This window comes from Salvelinus sp. IW2-2015, linkage group LG30 (genome assembly GCF_002910315.2).
Source record: "Salvelinus sp. IW2-2015 linkage group LG30, ASM291031v2, whole genome shotgun sequence".
NCBI lineage: Eukaryota > Metazoa > Chordata > Actinopteri > Salmoniformes > Salmonidae > Salvelinus > Salvelinus sp. IW2-2015.
Window position 1 is genome coordinate 17,384,177 of NC_036869.1, and position 16,846 is coordinate 17,401,022.

At 39.2% G+C, this 16,846-nt stretch overlaps 1 long non-coding RNA gene across 1 annotated transcript; it reads right to left on the minus strand.

The window, feature by feature from the left end:
- Positions 1-11,119: 11,119 nt before the first annotated feature.
- Positions 11,120-15,283, minus strand: LOC111954881 (uncharacterized). The gene is made up of 4 exons (XR_002876041.2): positions 15,209-15,283; positions 14,390-14,428; positions 14,232-14,282; positions 11,120-11,565 (listed from the first exon to the last, which is right to left on the minus strand). It is a non-coding gene; the product is annotated as an uncharacterized lncRNA (long non-coding RNA).
- Between the last annotated feature and the right edge of the window lie 1,563 nt (positions 15,284-16,846).

Consider the following 16,846-nt stretch of genomic DNA (forward strand, 5'->3'; position numbering starts at 1 on the left):
AAGAACACAGCCATGAATAAAGAATGGTACCAACACATCCTCCGAGAGCAACTTCTCCCAACCATCCAGGAACAGTTTGGTGACGAACAATGCCTTTTCCAGCATGATGGAGCACCTTTGCCATAAGGCAAAAGTGATAACTAAGTGGCTCGGGGAACAAAATATAGATATTTGGGGTCCATGGCCAGGAAACTCCCCAGACTTTAATCCCATTGAGAACTTGTGGTCAATCCTCAAGAGGCGGGTAGACAAACAAAAACCCACAAATTCTGACAAACTCCAAGCATTGATTATGCAAGAATGGGCTGCCATCAGTCAGGATGTGGCCCAGAAGTTAATTGACAGCATGCCAGGGTGGATTGCAGAGGTCTTGAAAAAGAAGGGTGAACACTGCAAATATTGACTCTCTGCATCAACTTCATGTAATTGTCAATAAAAGCCTTTGACACTTATGAAACTCTTGTAATTATACTTCAGTATTCCATAGTAACATCTGACAAAAKTATTTAAAGACAATGAAGCAGCAACTTTGTGAAAATTTATATTTGTGTCATTCTCAAAACTTTTGGCCACGACTGTACTTCCATGTTGTCTTTTTCTTATTCTTATCAGTATGGTGAGCCCAGAAAAACAAATTAGCGCCCCTGGGTGGAGGAGATTATACTACAAGGTACAGACCATTGGTAAAGGGATCAAATGTGGGCCGAGAGGAACATTTGGGGTGTTTAAATAGTAGTTATCCAAAATTATAGGGTGATCTAGGATGATCATTTCTTGCATGAACTAAAATAAAATATGGGATGTGCGTTTCCAAAAACGTTGTTATTTCATGGTTAAATTATAAAAAATAATAAAATATTTTAAATTTTAAGTATTTATTTACCAATACCAAATAATCTGATTTACTTTCACATTTYAACAGCACAATGTCATTTAATGAAATTTGTTGAAAGACAGAAATCAGGTCAGAGGTCTGAGAATTACCAAAAAATTATAGAAGAAACAAACCCATCCCATTTTTTTTAGCTAAATCAAATGAAGTTATTATTGCATTGTTATTTGATGTACGAGTCAAAGGCTCATATGAAATCCTTCATATGTAATTTATTGGGTTATTAAATGCCTTACTACTGTTTTCTAAGTATTTTCTAAGTTTATGTAGCGACAAATCCCCTTAAATGTATGTGTATGTACAGCCCCCGGCACAATAATGCGCATGTGAGGTACCACCACCCTTGATCCCCACAGAACACATCCTTGATCAGTGGACAACTGGTATTTCTTGTCGATGAATGGACAAAGGTTATCGTCATTTACGAAGGTTGGCCAACCGCCTAATGTTAAGTCCAAGACTTTGGAAAGCACTGGGTCTTTCCTCGTTTCCTCTGCTATGTCTGAAGCAGATATGGGCKGTTCGTCAATGAGAGAGATCTGGAAGACTMCCCTATCATCTTCACTGTCGGAGTCACTATTGCATGGTAGTCTTGGTAGTGCATCTGCATTTGCGTGATCCCTGGATCGTCTGTACTCAATCTCGTAGTCGTAGGCTAACAATATCAGAGCCCAACGTTGCATTCGAAGTGCAGCAAGGGTTGGTATAGCTGATTTTGGTCCAAGGATGGCCAACAGAGGCTTGCGATCTGTCAGCAGTTGGAACTTCCTTCCGTAGAGGTATTTGTGAAACTTCTTCACTCCGAACATAATACTCAGGCCTTCCTTCTCAATTTGAGCATAACTTCTCTCACTTGGTGACAGAGTCCGTGATGCAAATGCAATAGGGTCTTCTTCACCTGACGGTAGAACATGTGAGATGACGGCTCCTACTCCGTATGGAGATGCATCACATGCGAGTCTCAGCTTCATCTCTGTGTTGTAGTGGGCAAGCCACTTGCTCTTTAGCAGACACTGTTTCCAAGGCTTGAATGCTTCTTCGCAATGTGGGGACCAATTCCACTTTGTATCGGCCTGCAGAAGTTGGTGAAGCGGATGCAACAATGTGGACAAGTTTGCCACAAACTTTCCGTAATAGTTCAGGAGCAAGGTGCTCTCCAATGGTTGGTGCTGACACGAGMATGTCGTCCATGAAGCACACAACATTGTCTATACCGTCCAAGATCTGATCCATTGTCTGTTGGAATATCGCTGGAGCTGTCGAGATTCCATAGGCCAAGCGATTGAATCTGAATAGCCCCTTGTGTGTATTGATGGTCAGATATTGTTCGGACTCCGGATCCAGCTTCAGTTGCTGATAAGCGAATGCCAGGTCCAGCTTACTGAAAACCTTCCCACCAGCTAGAGTGGCAAACAGATCTTCAGCGTTTGGTAGTGGATATTCCTCTGGTAGTATGCAGCAATTTACTGTGACCTTGTAGTCCCCGCACATTCTGACGGTCTTGTCTTTCTTTGGGACTACAAAGATCGGAGCGGCCCAGTCGCTCCTCGCTACTTTCGTGATTATGTTATTCTTCTGTAGGCGGTCCACTTCCTTCTCTACTGCTTCCTTAAGAGCATAGGGAACTGGACGTGGTTTGTGAAAGATAGGCTTGGTTCCTTCTTGCACTCTGACTTTTGCTGTGAAGTCTTGTATTTCGTCCATCTTGGAAAAGTTATTTGTGCTTCTCCAGCATATTAGTGAGTGTAGCCTGACTCACTGGTTTGTCATTTCTCAGACTGAAGATTCCTCCCCAGTTCAACTTGATCTTTTGTAGCCAGTTTCTGCCTAGCAAGGCTGATTTTTCTCCTTTAACAATGACAAGCGGTAGCGTCCACTCCTTCCCCTCATACCGGACTGGTACCTGGATCTGCCCTAACACAGGAATAGTGTCACCAGTGTATGAAGAAAGGRGAATGGACGCTGGCTGAAGAGGGCACTCTTTCAGTTTTTCTTTGTAGAGTCTSTCTGGAACCAGAGATACAGACGCTCCGGTGTCCAGCTGCATTTGTACTGGTTTTCCCGCTAACTCGATGCTGAGATAGATTCRATCTTTTTTGTTGTTGAGCTGTGTACACTGTGAACAGTTCCAATACTGTTTCAGTTGTACCCTCCTCTTCTTGTGCTGCGTCTGACACTTTGTGCGCTCTTGCTGTGCGTTTTGAGGCTTTACACACTTTCTGTAAATGTCCAACCTTTCCACAATTGTGGCACTTTTCATTTTGGAATCGACATTCACTGTGCTGATGATTATCTCCCCCACATCTGTAGCAACTTGGCTTAGACCTTTGAGATGTGGGCTMCTTTGTTCTTGTGTAACCTTGAGGACAGGACTGAGAAAAGTGTGACTTTTGTGAGCCTTTTTKACCACGTGCATCACTGACCTTGTGAACACCTTTCTGACATTCTGCATATCCCGATAGCTCAATAGTATCCCTGTGGGCAAGCTCGAGTCCAAGTGCGATATCACAGGCTTTCCGAAAGGTCAGGTCCTTCTCTGACAGAAGCCTTCTGTGATATGCTTCACCTGTGAGACCACATACAAACTTTGTGCAAACTCACATGTACTTGCCAGCCTTTTCAAAGCAAGGATGTAGTCAGCCACGGTTTCCCCTTGACTCTGGTGACGTTGGTAAAATCTGAAACGTTCTGCAATGAGAATCGGCTTAGGCTTGAAATGCCTTGAAAGAGTTTCAGTCAGTTCTGCATAGGTCAACTCCACTGCTTTTATTGGTTCAATGAAACCTTTCAGCAATCCATACTCAGTTGGACCCAAAACACTAAGAAATACGTCTGCTTTCTTTTCATCTTTGATTTCATTTMCAGCCAGCCAACGCTCAAAACGCTTCAAATAGGAATCAAAATCCTCTTTTTATAGCCTCAAACTCTGGTACTCGACCAATGGTTGCCATTTTCACAGTTAATTGTTCGGTTTCCTTATTCCTTGTATTCCTTAATTTTCATCTAATTRTTCACTTCATTCACTGCACTCATTTGTAATACTGTACACACCGTGTTAAGTTTCTTCCTCCTTTTTTTTTCTTGACAATATTTCTCCATTGAGATCGCCTAATTTCAATGGGTTCAATGACAGTMTTTTAAATTTAACCACCAGAGGGTAGTGTCGCTATTCTGGACTCCAATAGTCTTGCTACTTGGCAGCTCCTGAACACTGTACCTACTAGCAGTGCTTAGCCTTTTCTACTGGCGAAAGAAAATAAAAAATAACTGACGAATTACATAATTATTTTGAGTTTCATTACTCAAGCAACATTCTTCCCTTCAAGCAATGTCCGTTTAAGAAGTTTAATCACCTCGTCGCCACTGTAATATTTGTGTTGTGGAGAAATTACCAGGCAGGAGACGGGAGTACAGTTAGTTTTCGTTAAGTCAAAACCTCTCGTGCTTTACAGCCCCCGGCACAATAGTGCGCATGTGCATTTCCAGTAATACATTACTGCTTAGTAACAGCATAGTAACTAATATAAACAGATGTAGATCACAGATACTACAAGTATATATTGTAAACATATCCCTTTGGTGATAGAAGGTGTACCAAACAGTTACAAGACAACACTCTAACGGTTACGCTTTTGCAAATACTCATGCAGTATACACATCACAGGATATATAATAGGATAATTATAATAGAATGTTAAATATAATAGTATGATATTGTAAGGTTCTATATTTTCTTAGTCAACCTTGTGTTCTGTTTCTTTGTGTTCTTGAACGTAGCCCTGTCTTTCATTTTTGTTCATTGATTTTACCTGTGTTAGTTACTCACCTGTTCTCATCAGCTCCTTATTTAGTTCAGTTCATTCTGTTTGTGCCTTTGTGAGGTATTGTTCGTTTTGACTCTACTAAGCCTGTTCCTAGCTCGTTTGTGAGAACTGTGAAGTATGGTTTTGTTCTCTTTTTAACAAAAATATATGCCTTATAGAAATAGGACATGTTAATCACAAAACATAGCGTGATTGCAGAAAAGCTGTTGATAATCTAGGGTGTCGAATGTGCWAACCACAAGGTTGAGACAAGATGGAAAATTCTCAGCTACACAACAAACACTTCTGGATATCTGGATCCTGTGTGCTGTGAGGCTGGGACCAGCCTGGGCACCACCGATAGGCTAGCAAGTTTAAACCACGCTAAGCCTCTACTGTGATAGGCCAACTCTGGAGTTGGAACTACCTCTGTCCCAGTATAAAAGAAAATGTCTGTACTCTGTATTCTAGTCAGTTCTCTGCTTTACCCTGCGTGGTGATACAGTGAACCCGTATATACGAAAATTGCATTTACCATTTATCGCTTATGTTAAATAAAAATACTTAAAGTATATTCGGTGACTCTGAATCCCATTTTATCCTGATACCAGATTCGATTGACGCAACCTTTTACAGAACCAATTATAGCCTTCAGTCCTAGTTTTGATTCACCTGCCTGTTTGCCTACCTGTGTATGACCATTTCCTGCATGTGACCACGATTCCTGCCTTCTGCTAAGGCGAAATAACACCTTTTTCTCCCTGAGTATTCATTACAGATATATTAGGATCATGTAGTTAAATATCCAGAATATAAATTATACAAATAATCAAATATTTTGGGGAAAGCGTATCTAGGTTTACATTATTGATAGCTGATACAATAATCTATTTAAAAGCAGCATAAAACACACATTAGCTCCATCCTTTCCCAGCAGAGGGTTCTGGGTCTTTTGTTCTTCATTGGAGTTGGATGCCCTTCTCGCTCCCTTAAGATAAAAAGATGGGGATACTCATTAGGATATGTACGACACTGACTCTACACTACGGGGGCCGCATTCGGTCTTCAATGAGGCCCGGAGTGCAGCACCGAAAATTGGTTATATTTTCTCGTCGTCAAAATTGGCAAAACAGTCCTCTATCCATCGTTTTTGGAATTTACGATGCTCCCTGACTGTCTAGCTTTCATTTCGGTGATTATGCAGTCAATAAATGAATGTAGGTCCATTATCATTTTTACACAGTTTCGATTTGGTTTTAGTCATTTTTAAGTATATTGAGTTAGTTTCACCACCCCCAAATAGGTCACAAAGAGCCCCTGCATCTGCTAGAGATTAAATAGAGGCCTTAATATATATATACTTTTATTGTAATTCCAATTCATATTTACTTTTGAATGAAAAAATCGAATTTTAGTTACTCATTTAGATGACCCAAACCTGAAAGGGTGTAATTGATACAGAGAGGGAGGTTGATATACAGACCTTAACCAGGTAACAGTCGTTAGTTCTCATCAATATCATCACTGCTTCTGGTTGGTGTTCCCTCCTGACTAGAACCTTCACTAGAATGTTCCCTAGAACCCTGACCTAAAAAAGTAACAGCATAACAGTCAAACCCCATCACTTACAGAGTATACCTGTTAGACCTAGTCTAAACCAAATCTTATTAAAGAAAATTGATGTAATCATTTTAAACACGAGTCAAAAGAGGGGTTGTCATTGGTCTTCTTCGAAAAAGAGATTGTGATCATTTATGTTTATTATWATCACAAATAATAAAGCAAAATATGACATATTACTGTCATGTCTACGGTGTTGGAATCCAGCCTACTGCCCTTTGACACAACCTCTCTTTCCCCACTGTCATCCTCTATTCTGTTTATTAAAGTCAGAAATTACCTTAAAAGAGATATATTTATATATTAAAAAAAGATAAGTCAACTGATGTTGAACTTAAACAAAGTCATTGTATTCTGCAACAATAATGCTCCTCTTTGTGGCCCTTGTGTGGGAACATGACAACATTTATCAGTAAGTTGATTTGACCTTGAAGGATGACGATCTTATCCTTGTCGATCTTCATACTAAAGCTGAAAGTATGTGAAGTATCATAGGTTCATTGTGTCAAACAGAATGCTTGTTATTCTAGTGTTTTACTTTGACAAACCTGTTCTTGATCATAACTACAGTAACTGATCTGTCTCTGTTTATGACTACCACGTGATTTACGATTAAGTGATAAAAGCAACCTTTGCAATGAAAACAAGCATGAGTTTGTCATGGAAATTCTTACACAGGGACACTCAAAGTCAATCTTAAATGAATCATTTACTCTAAGTGTGCTGGAGAGGTTCCAACCAACTCAATGCACCTACCACGTTTTAGGGAAGACCCAGATGCAGACAGTGTCAAAGTAACAACATTTTATTACTAGAACAGGGAGCAGGCAAAATGACAGGTCAAGGGCAGGCAGAGGTCAGTAATCCAGAGAGTCCAAAAGGTACAGAACGGCAGGCAGTCTCAGGGTCAGGGCAGGCAGAGGTCAATAATCCAGTGTGTTGGGGCAAGGTACAGGACGGCAGGCAGGGTCAGGGCAGGCAGAATGGTCAAACCGGGAAAACAGGAACTATAGAAAAGACAGGCGCAAGGGGTAAACCACTGGTAGGCTTGAAGTACAAAACGAACTGGCAACAGACAAACAGAGAACACAGGTATAAATACACAGGGGATAATGAGTGGAGATGGGAGACACCTGGTGGGGGTGGAGACAASCACAAAGACAGGTGAAACAGATCAGGGTGTGACGGCACCATAATAKACATGTTAATCACAAGCTCTTCCTGGACAGTTCCAGCAGTTGTCTTATATACGACTATACACAGACAAGTTATATTTGCATGATTTAGCATAATTAATTACTCATTACCATTTTGTTTCAATCATGTGACTGACCAATACTGGTTCATAACATGTGACAGACCAACACCTCACGAGGCTCCTTCTCTTTAAACTGAGGCCTTGAAACTGAGATATATTTTGTTCTTTCTCAAAACAAGGTCTGGGTGTACTGTCAAATTGCAGATACTGATAAATGAGGATTCGTTAAATCAGTCACTTGCACGAACACAGAAATTAGTTATCAGAAAAGCACAAACATAAAAAATCCCATTTCAAGTTTTTTCTAAATCGTTCCTCATGTAATATTTTCGTAAATCCTGCTGTCTTTTTTGTATAATTTTTTGGTAAACCCAAGTCTTTTTTCACCTAAACGTTACCTAATAGTATCACTATACTATACATACTCAACTCTGTTATGCTCAATGTGCAAAAGTGCAATTACAAAGTCTTTTGAGAGCGGTTACATTTGCTATATATCCWGTAGTTTACCTGTTGACACTTTGARGGTCACTTTCGAACTTGTCTCTGAAGATGGTGGACACGGCCACCTTGTGTTCAATGTAGGTGTTCATGTTACCATTCATTTGCATCTTCACCATGCAGAGGGAGAAAGAGGGAGAAAATAAAAGAGAGAGAGATTCAGTAAGCAACAGGGAAAACGCATTGAAGACTGGCTTGGAAAAGGTTTTAACTAACAGACCAAGATCAACATACAGACAGAAAACCTGACAGACAGACAGACTTCTTTAGTGTCTCCTCCTCTGGTTGGGATCCAGAACAGTCTGTAAAGGACCACGTCTTGGGCTGAGTGTTCCCAGGTGACCCTGAAGCTCTCTGTGGAGACTTCACTGCTCCTCAGGTTCAGAMGCTCTGGGACCGTCTCTGGATTAGACACAAAGGGTGAGTCATTTAAAGAGAATACACATGACATACATTTTCCATCTAAATTGCATCCTTAAAACATTCATAATACGTTGCACACAGGTAGTTCATAGAGAGTGTAACCAAATAAAATAGCTGCATAGGTTGGATGTAAGGTGGCAATAAGTGTTACGAATTCCCTGCCAGTGACTCTTTTTAGCACCTCAGAACCCTACCTGTCGTCTGTGGGAACATGAGTCAATCAAAATGTCATATTTTTACACTAAATCCTATTATTAAATTCCTAGGATAAAGAAAAGCAGCTCAGGACAGCAACACAGAAGAGCAATACAGTACAGTACAGTAGAGTAGAGGAATATTTTTGGAGTAGCAACTCTCTGGCCATCAGTCTTCCTCCTTCAGTACAGCTGTACCATACAGCTCTCCACAACTAACAACTGGGGAGATTAGAGGGGAGAAGAGAGGCAGTCTTACTGGTGGTAAATCTGCCAGTCAGGGGCTTGGCMACCCCCGTCAGACAAAGCCAAGATGGTCACAGTGTACTCTGTCAGTGACATCAGGTTGCTAAGCAACACTGGGGTTTTGTTGCATTTGCATTTGCCCTATGGTCAAAGCAGAAGTAAGTGTAAAGGTGAGTATGAATTAATCTKATCTCAAAGATGAGTAGATGGAATTATTGTCCTTGTACAGTCTTTACATCCTGGCCAATATTGAAAACATTCATTCATTTTAAGAATAACAACAAATAACAATAACGGTACTGGGATGTCTGTGCTTGCTGGATTAGGCTTTTTTTACTGTAGTAATTTTCCCTTACATTTCAGAAGGGGGTAACATTGAGCACGGTTACATGCACACATTAATGCAATTATTGTGGATAGAGAAGGTTAATATAATAGTTTGTTTAAAACATTTACATGCTTTGCAAGAAGAACAATTTCCCTAATAATCCTGTTTACACTTCTGAAATCAGGCTACTGGTGGGATTTAGATAAATACAGAAAATCGGCAATCAAAATAAACGTTTTACCACAGTGACCATGTTATTTTTGTGAAAACTATTTGATTTGTGAAAACTATATACTGTACAAACATATTAATGTAAATGCAAAAATTTCAAAGATTTTATTGAGTTACAGTTCATAGAAGGTAATCAGTCAATTGAAATAAAATCTTTAGGCACTAATCTATGGATTTCACATGACTGGGCAGGGGCGCAGCCATGGGTGGGTCTAGGAGGGCATAGGCCCACCCACTTGAGCGCCAGGCCCACCCACTGGGGAGCCAGGACCAGCCAATCAGAATGAGCTTTTCCCCACAAAAGGGCTTTATATTAAAGACAGAAATCCCCACACCCAAGTGATCTGCAGTTCTGAGGACAGTTGGTTGTACTGCCAAATTCTCTAAAATGACATTGGTAAAGAAATTAACATTAAATTCTCTGTTTGACATTCCTGCAGTCAGCATGRCAATTTCACGCTCCCTGAAAACTTGAGAGATCTGTGGCATTTTAGATTGGCCTTTTATTGTTCCCAGCACGGATCAATGAAATTCGACTCTATAGGCTAGTCGCACCATATTATCTCCAAACAATCAAACTGTCCTTTTATGTTGCCAGGTGAGATGGTTTTCACAGGTGTACAGTCAGGTACAGTCATGGCACTTGGCAGCAACAGGTACAAAATAAACATTGTAGCCTAATTACCTTAACAGTTTTAAGAACTACATTGTAGTTACTAAGTAAATTGTCACACCCTGATCTGTCTCACCTGTCTTTGTGATTGTCTCCAACCCCCCCAGGTGTCGCCCATCTTCCCCATTATCCGCTGTGTATTTATACCTGTGTTCTCTGTTTGTCTGTTGCCAGTTTGTTTTGTTTCGTCAAGCCTACCAGCTGTTTTCCCTCTGCCTCTGTCTCTCGTTTGTTCCTGGTTTCCCAGTGTTGACCACTCTGCTGACCCTGAACCTGCCTGCTGTCCTGTACCTTTGCCCCACCTATCTGGATTACTGACCCCTGCCTGCCCTTGACCTGTCTTTTGCCTACCCCTGTTAGATTAAATAACTGTTGTTACTTCGACGTTGTCTGCATCTGGGTCTTACCTGAATCGTTATATAAGTAACACATTCAGAATAATGATATAATTCAACAGAATAATAAATAATTTAACAAAACATTCKATTTTCACATGACACAATTCAACATGAATCCATGAAATGTGCCTCTATAATAATAATTCATATGAAAACAAAAAGAAAACGTAGCAACTTGGCCCAAACAACATTTTACTTTCACTTTCAGCAACAATAATAACAACAATAATAAGAATAATAGGGCTATCTTAAATAAGGTCTGGGTCAAATTCCCCCGTGAGATGCAGTCCGACAACAGTGCAGCTTGGCTTTCTCTGTCAAGTGAACCCCCAGTCTTTCCGCATGGAACGTGGTCAAACAAGTTTGGTTGGTTGTGTAAACTGTAATTGTAGCTAGGCCTACTTCATGCAATATGTGCATAATCTTACCTTTATTCATTGGTATCTTTTATTATTATAATGACTCAAAAGCACAACAGGGGTCCAATAATTCTTGGAACAGTCAAATGTGGAATGTATTGTTGAACACACAAGTGCTACTGAGGCTTTCACATTGGTTCAAAGCAGTCCTTTATTAATTATTTATTTATTATACTTTCCATAAAAAACAAAAACAAAACATATTTTAAAAGCAGTTCAGCGTGTGTGTGTGTGTGCGCAAAAAAATATTATTTTTTAAACTAGAAACCAATCATTTCAATCTACAATAGAAATAGCCTAATGGTTCCAATACCAATCAATTCAAATGTTCAACATATTGATGGATTTACCAATCTATTTGTTGAAAAATAATTTGGTAAATTTTATTCAAACAAGGAATTCCACTACGATATTCAAAAGATCAAAATGTTAATAAATACGTTTTTCATATCCAAGCCAATCGGATCAAAATTATTAATGCTTGGGAATGARCACATCTAGATTGACAATATTTGTTAACAAAGCAAAATCACACGTTCTTTGCTGGATTTGAATGCGTTGTCAGTCACTCCCCAATGGCTGAAAGAATAGAGATAGTCATTATGGGAATGGGTGCTTGCTTTTTATACTCCTGCTACAGCTGCACTAACAGTACGAATGCTAATGACAATAATATACTGAACAAAAATATAAATGCAACATGCAACAATTTAAAAGATTTTGAAGTGTTGAAGMTCATATATGAAATTCAGTCAGTTGAAATAAAAATAAATACATTTGGCCCTAATCTATGGATTTCACATGACTGGGCAGGGGCGCACGATGCCATACACGTGATCTGCGGTTGTGAGGCCGCTTGGACGTACTGAAAAATTCTCTAAAACAACGTTGGAGGTGGCTTATGGTAAAGAAATAAACATTCAATTATCTGACAACAGCTCTGGCGGACATTCCTGAAGTCAGCATGCCAATAGCATGCTCCCTCAAAACGTGAGACATCTGTGGCATTGTGTTGTGTGACAAAACTAAACATTTTAGAGTGGCTTTTTATTGTCCCCAGCACAAGGTGCACCTGTGTAATGCTCATGTTGTTTCATTCGCTTCTTGATATGCCACACCTGTCAGGTGAATGGATTATCTTGACAAATGATACAATTCTCACTAACAGGGATGTAAGCACATTGTGCACAACATTTGAGAAAAATTTAATTTTTGTGAGTAAGGAAAATGTCAGCTCATGAAACATGGGACTAGCACTTTACATGTTGCGTTTACAGTATATTTTTGTTCAGTGTACATTAATTTAGATAACTAAGAATTACACCTAAGCAAACATATTAATGGAGCAGTTAGTATTACACAGTGGTGGAAAAAGTACCCAATCATCATACTTGAGTAAAAGTAAAAATACCTTAATAGAAAATGACTAACGTAAAAGTGAAAGTCACCCAGTAAAATCCTACTTGAGTAAAAGTCTAAAAGTATTTGGTTTTAAATATTGTGGCGTACAGCAGGTCAGCCACCAGGGGGAGACTCGTCGAGGCCTGGTGACAGACAGAGTGTACATCACGAGGCGATGGCTCCATCTGCTGGACATGCCAGGTCTCGACGGGCTCTCTGCCCAGGACTAATTGGGGCTGATTTGGGAGTTGGTGAGTAATCAGGGGCTGATTGCTCACCAGCTGTACAAGCTCCATAAAGCTGCCAGAAGGGCAGCACACAGGGGAGGACTGGGTGATTTCTGTGTAGTTGGAGACGGTGCCCGAGCTGAAACGTTTGAGTGCCAAACAGGATACAGCAAGACCCGGAGCCCAGAAGACGGTATCCAGGAGAGGGTCTCATGGGGGAGACCTATTCTTTTCTTTTGGACTATTATTTTAATAAACATCTTTGAAACCGAGCTAATCCTACTCTGTCCGTGTCTGATCTGTGTAAACGTCTTGACCAAACCCCCTGGTCTGCCACAATATACTTAAGTATCAAAAGTAAATGTAATTGCTAAAATATACTTCAGGATCAAAAGTTAAAGTATAAATCATTTTAAATTCCTTATATTAACAAACCCACCCGGCACCATTTTTATTTATTTTTTACAGATAGCCAGGGGCATGCTCCAACCCTCAAGACATAATTTACAAAGTATTTGTGATTAGTGAGTCTGCCAGATAAGAGGCAGTAGGGATGACCAGGGATGTTCTCTTGATAAGTGTGAATTAGACAATTTTCCTGTCCTGCTTAGCATTCATAATGTAACAGGTACTTTTGGGTGACAGGGAAAATGTATGGAGTAAAAAGTACATTATTTTCTTTAGGAATGTAGTGGAGTAAAAGTATAAAGTGGTCAAAAATATAAATAGTAAAGTACAGATATCACAAAAAATGACTTAAGTAGTACTTTAAAGTATATTTACTTAAGTACATTACATCACTGGTATTACATGTCCATGTAGTCTCATGATGCTGATATTTGTAAAAGGATGTTAGTTAATATGGGTTGTACTTTCACTGGGCATGTTAATTAATATGGGTTGTACTTTCACTGGGCATGTTAGTTAATATGGGTTGTACTTTCACTGGACATGTTAGTTAATATGGGTTGTACTTTCACTGGACATGTTAGTTAATATGGGTTGTACTGTCACAATGAGCAGGCGCCAGTAGCCTAGTTGGATGCAGGGTGGAATGGCTGGAGGCACCAAATCTGTTAAGTGCTCAGATACATAATAATACACTCAACAACAATTAACACAACAAAAAAAAACAGTAACTTTCAAGAATGAGATTGTATTACATTATATATACAGTACCAGTCAAAAGTTTGTACACACCTACTAATTCAAAGGTTTTCCCTAAATTTTTCCTATTTTCTACATTGTAAAATAATAGTGAAGACGTCAAAACTATTAAATAACACATATGGAATCATATTATAACCAAAAAAGTGTTAACAAATCAAAATAGATTTTAGATTCTTCAAAGTAGCCATCCTTTGCATTGATGACAGCTTTGCACACTCTTGGCATTCTCTCAACCAGCTTCATGAGGTAGTCACCTGGAATGGCTACTGTTTTGGTTACTACATGATTACATATGGGTTATCTCATAGTTTTGATGTCTTCACTATTATTCTATAATGTAGAAAATAGTAAAAATAAAGAAAAACACTTGAATGAGTAGGTGTGTCCAAACTTTTGACTGGTACTGTGTATATATATATTATTGTTTTAAAGGACAAATTATATTACCTTCATTTGTCAGCATTGCCTCCCTCTCTAGACGTTCATTGCTGCCTTGACCTGGAACAGCAGAACTAATATCAGCACTTCCATAGTTTCAGTTGCATTCACTGTCTATGTAAGTAATACAAGATCAAATAACTGGCAATACATTTGAAGAACATTACCAGAGTCCGAGGAAGTGCTGCTAGCGCCATCTGTTGTCACTAAAATAGAATATAATCACTCTTTAGCTAGATGCAGATATACACTTATCATCATTGGCATGCATATTCCCAATTGAAATTAGATTAATGAACTGAAAAATCCTAAATAACAAACAATGGGCTATTTCTAGTTCATAGATTGAATTCACTTCCTGATTTGACTGAATTGAAAACTACCCTGGTAGATAGATGTGACTTCTAAAATATGTTCTATTTACTTTCCTACCTTTTTACATTTCACTTCAGTATCATAATATTCCTACTCAGTACAGATCATTCATTAGTTAGTTAGAATTKATTTGTCATGTTGTTCACAGTGTCTAACGGCTTTTAAAACTCCCTGAGAAGCATGTTCTTGATTATGACTCACAGTCCTCCTCTCATGTTACACGTGTATAATTATACCACATGATTTGTGYTAAAGGTGATGAAAGCAACCTTTACACTGAAAAGTCAACATGACAGGCCTTGTTGTATTGTTCTTGCCTTCAGAAAACACAATTTTTATATTAATGCCAGGAATTTATGTTATAATTCAAATTATGTTAGGGGATGTTGGTTAATATACTGTATGTGGTTTGTACTGTCAATGGGCAAGCGCCAGTAGTTGGATGCAGGATTGTATGGCTGCTGGCACCCAATCCGTTAAGTGCTCAGATACGTAATATTACATACAACAACAATTAACACCAGAAAAAACAGGAACTTTCAAGAATGTGATTGGGAGGCCATGATTGTTAGATCATCTAAAGAAATGTCAAAAATGATAAATCATACTACCTTCATTTGTCAGCATTGCCTCCCTCTCTAGACGTTCATTGCTGCCTTGACCTGGAACAGCAGAACTAACATCAGCACTTCCATAGTTTCAGTTGCATTCACTGTCTATGTAAGTAATACAAGATCAAATAACTGGCAATACATTTGAAGAACATTACCAGGAAGTCGAGAAGTGCCTGCTAGCGCCATTTGTTGTCACTAAAATAAATATAATCAATTAGTTATACAGATATACATATTCAGTGATGATCATTGGTCATCTATAGCATGCATATTCCCAATTGAAATTAAATTAATTAACTAAAAAATCCTCATAGCACACAATGAACAATTTTAAAAAGTATGAATTTAATTCACTTCCTAATTTGACTGATCTAAAAATACCCGCCTAGCACATAGAAGATGTGACTTTAAATTTAACTCAGTGTCATAATACTCCTACTCCTAGTTATTTAGAATAAATTTGTCATGTTGTTTCCCAAATTGTTCACAGTGTCTAACTGCTAGTTATTCTTAGGTGTTGCCTTCCTTGAGAAACCTTTTATTGACTATGCATCACAGTCCTCATTTTACCAAGTCTATATACCACATGACTTTGATAAAGGTGATTTAAGCAACCTTGGCACCCAAAAGCAAACATGACAGGCCTGTTGTATTGTTCCTTGTAAAACTCACTGTTGAAAACTCCATGAAGGCATTTTTTTTACAATACCAGGAATTCAATGTTCTCAGTCAATCATTCTTAATTGTAATTATAATCTACACTCTGTTGCATGAAATAAATTGGAGCCTTCTCTGCTTTACAAGTGTAACAAAACATAATATGACCAGTCCTTACGCAGGCATGCTCAAAATGGCCGCTCCATCCATTGCCTGAAAGTAACAGAGTCACGTGAACAGTATAACTCTGCAGGTCCATAGTTAAGTCTGTTTGATTAACATTTTGCTATATACTGATGGCATTGTCCAAAACAACAAATAGACAATATGGGGCCACAAGCTTCCCACAATAAGTTGGGTGAATTTGGCCCATTCCTCCTGACAGAGCTGTGTATAACTGAGTCAGGTTTGTAGGCCTCCTTGCTTGCACACACTTTTTCAGTTCTGCCCACAAATAAGTCTATTGGATTGAGGTCAGGGCTAGTGATGGCCACTCCAATAGCTTGACTTTGTTGTCCTTAAGCAATTTTGCCACCAACTTTGGAAGTACGCTTGAGGTCATTTGTCCATTTGGAAGACCCATTTGCGACCAAGCTTTAACTCCTGACTGATGTCTTGAGATATTGCTTCAATATATCCACACAATTTTCCTCCCTCATGATGCCATCTATTTTGTGAAGTGCACCAGTCCCTCCTGCAGCAAAGCACCCCCACAACATGATGCTGCCACCCCCGTGCTTCACGGATGGTCCCCCTTTTTCCGATGGTCATTATGGCTTTTATAACGATGGTCATTATGGCCAAACAGTTCTATTTTTGTTTCATCAGACCAAAAGTACGATCTTTGTCCCCATGTGAGTTGCAAACCCTAGTCTGGCTTTTTTATGGCGGTTTTGGGCAGGCGTTTTGACAGGCCCTTCCTTGCGGAGCGGCCTGTCAGGTTATGTCGATATAGGACTCATTTTACTATGGATATAG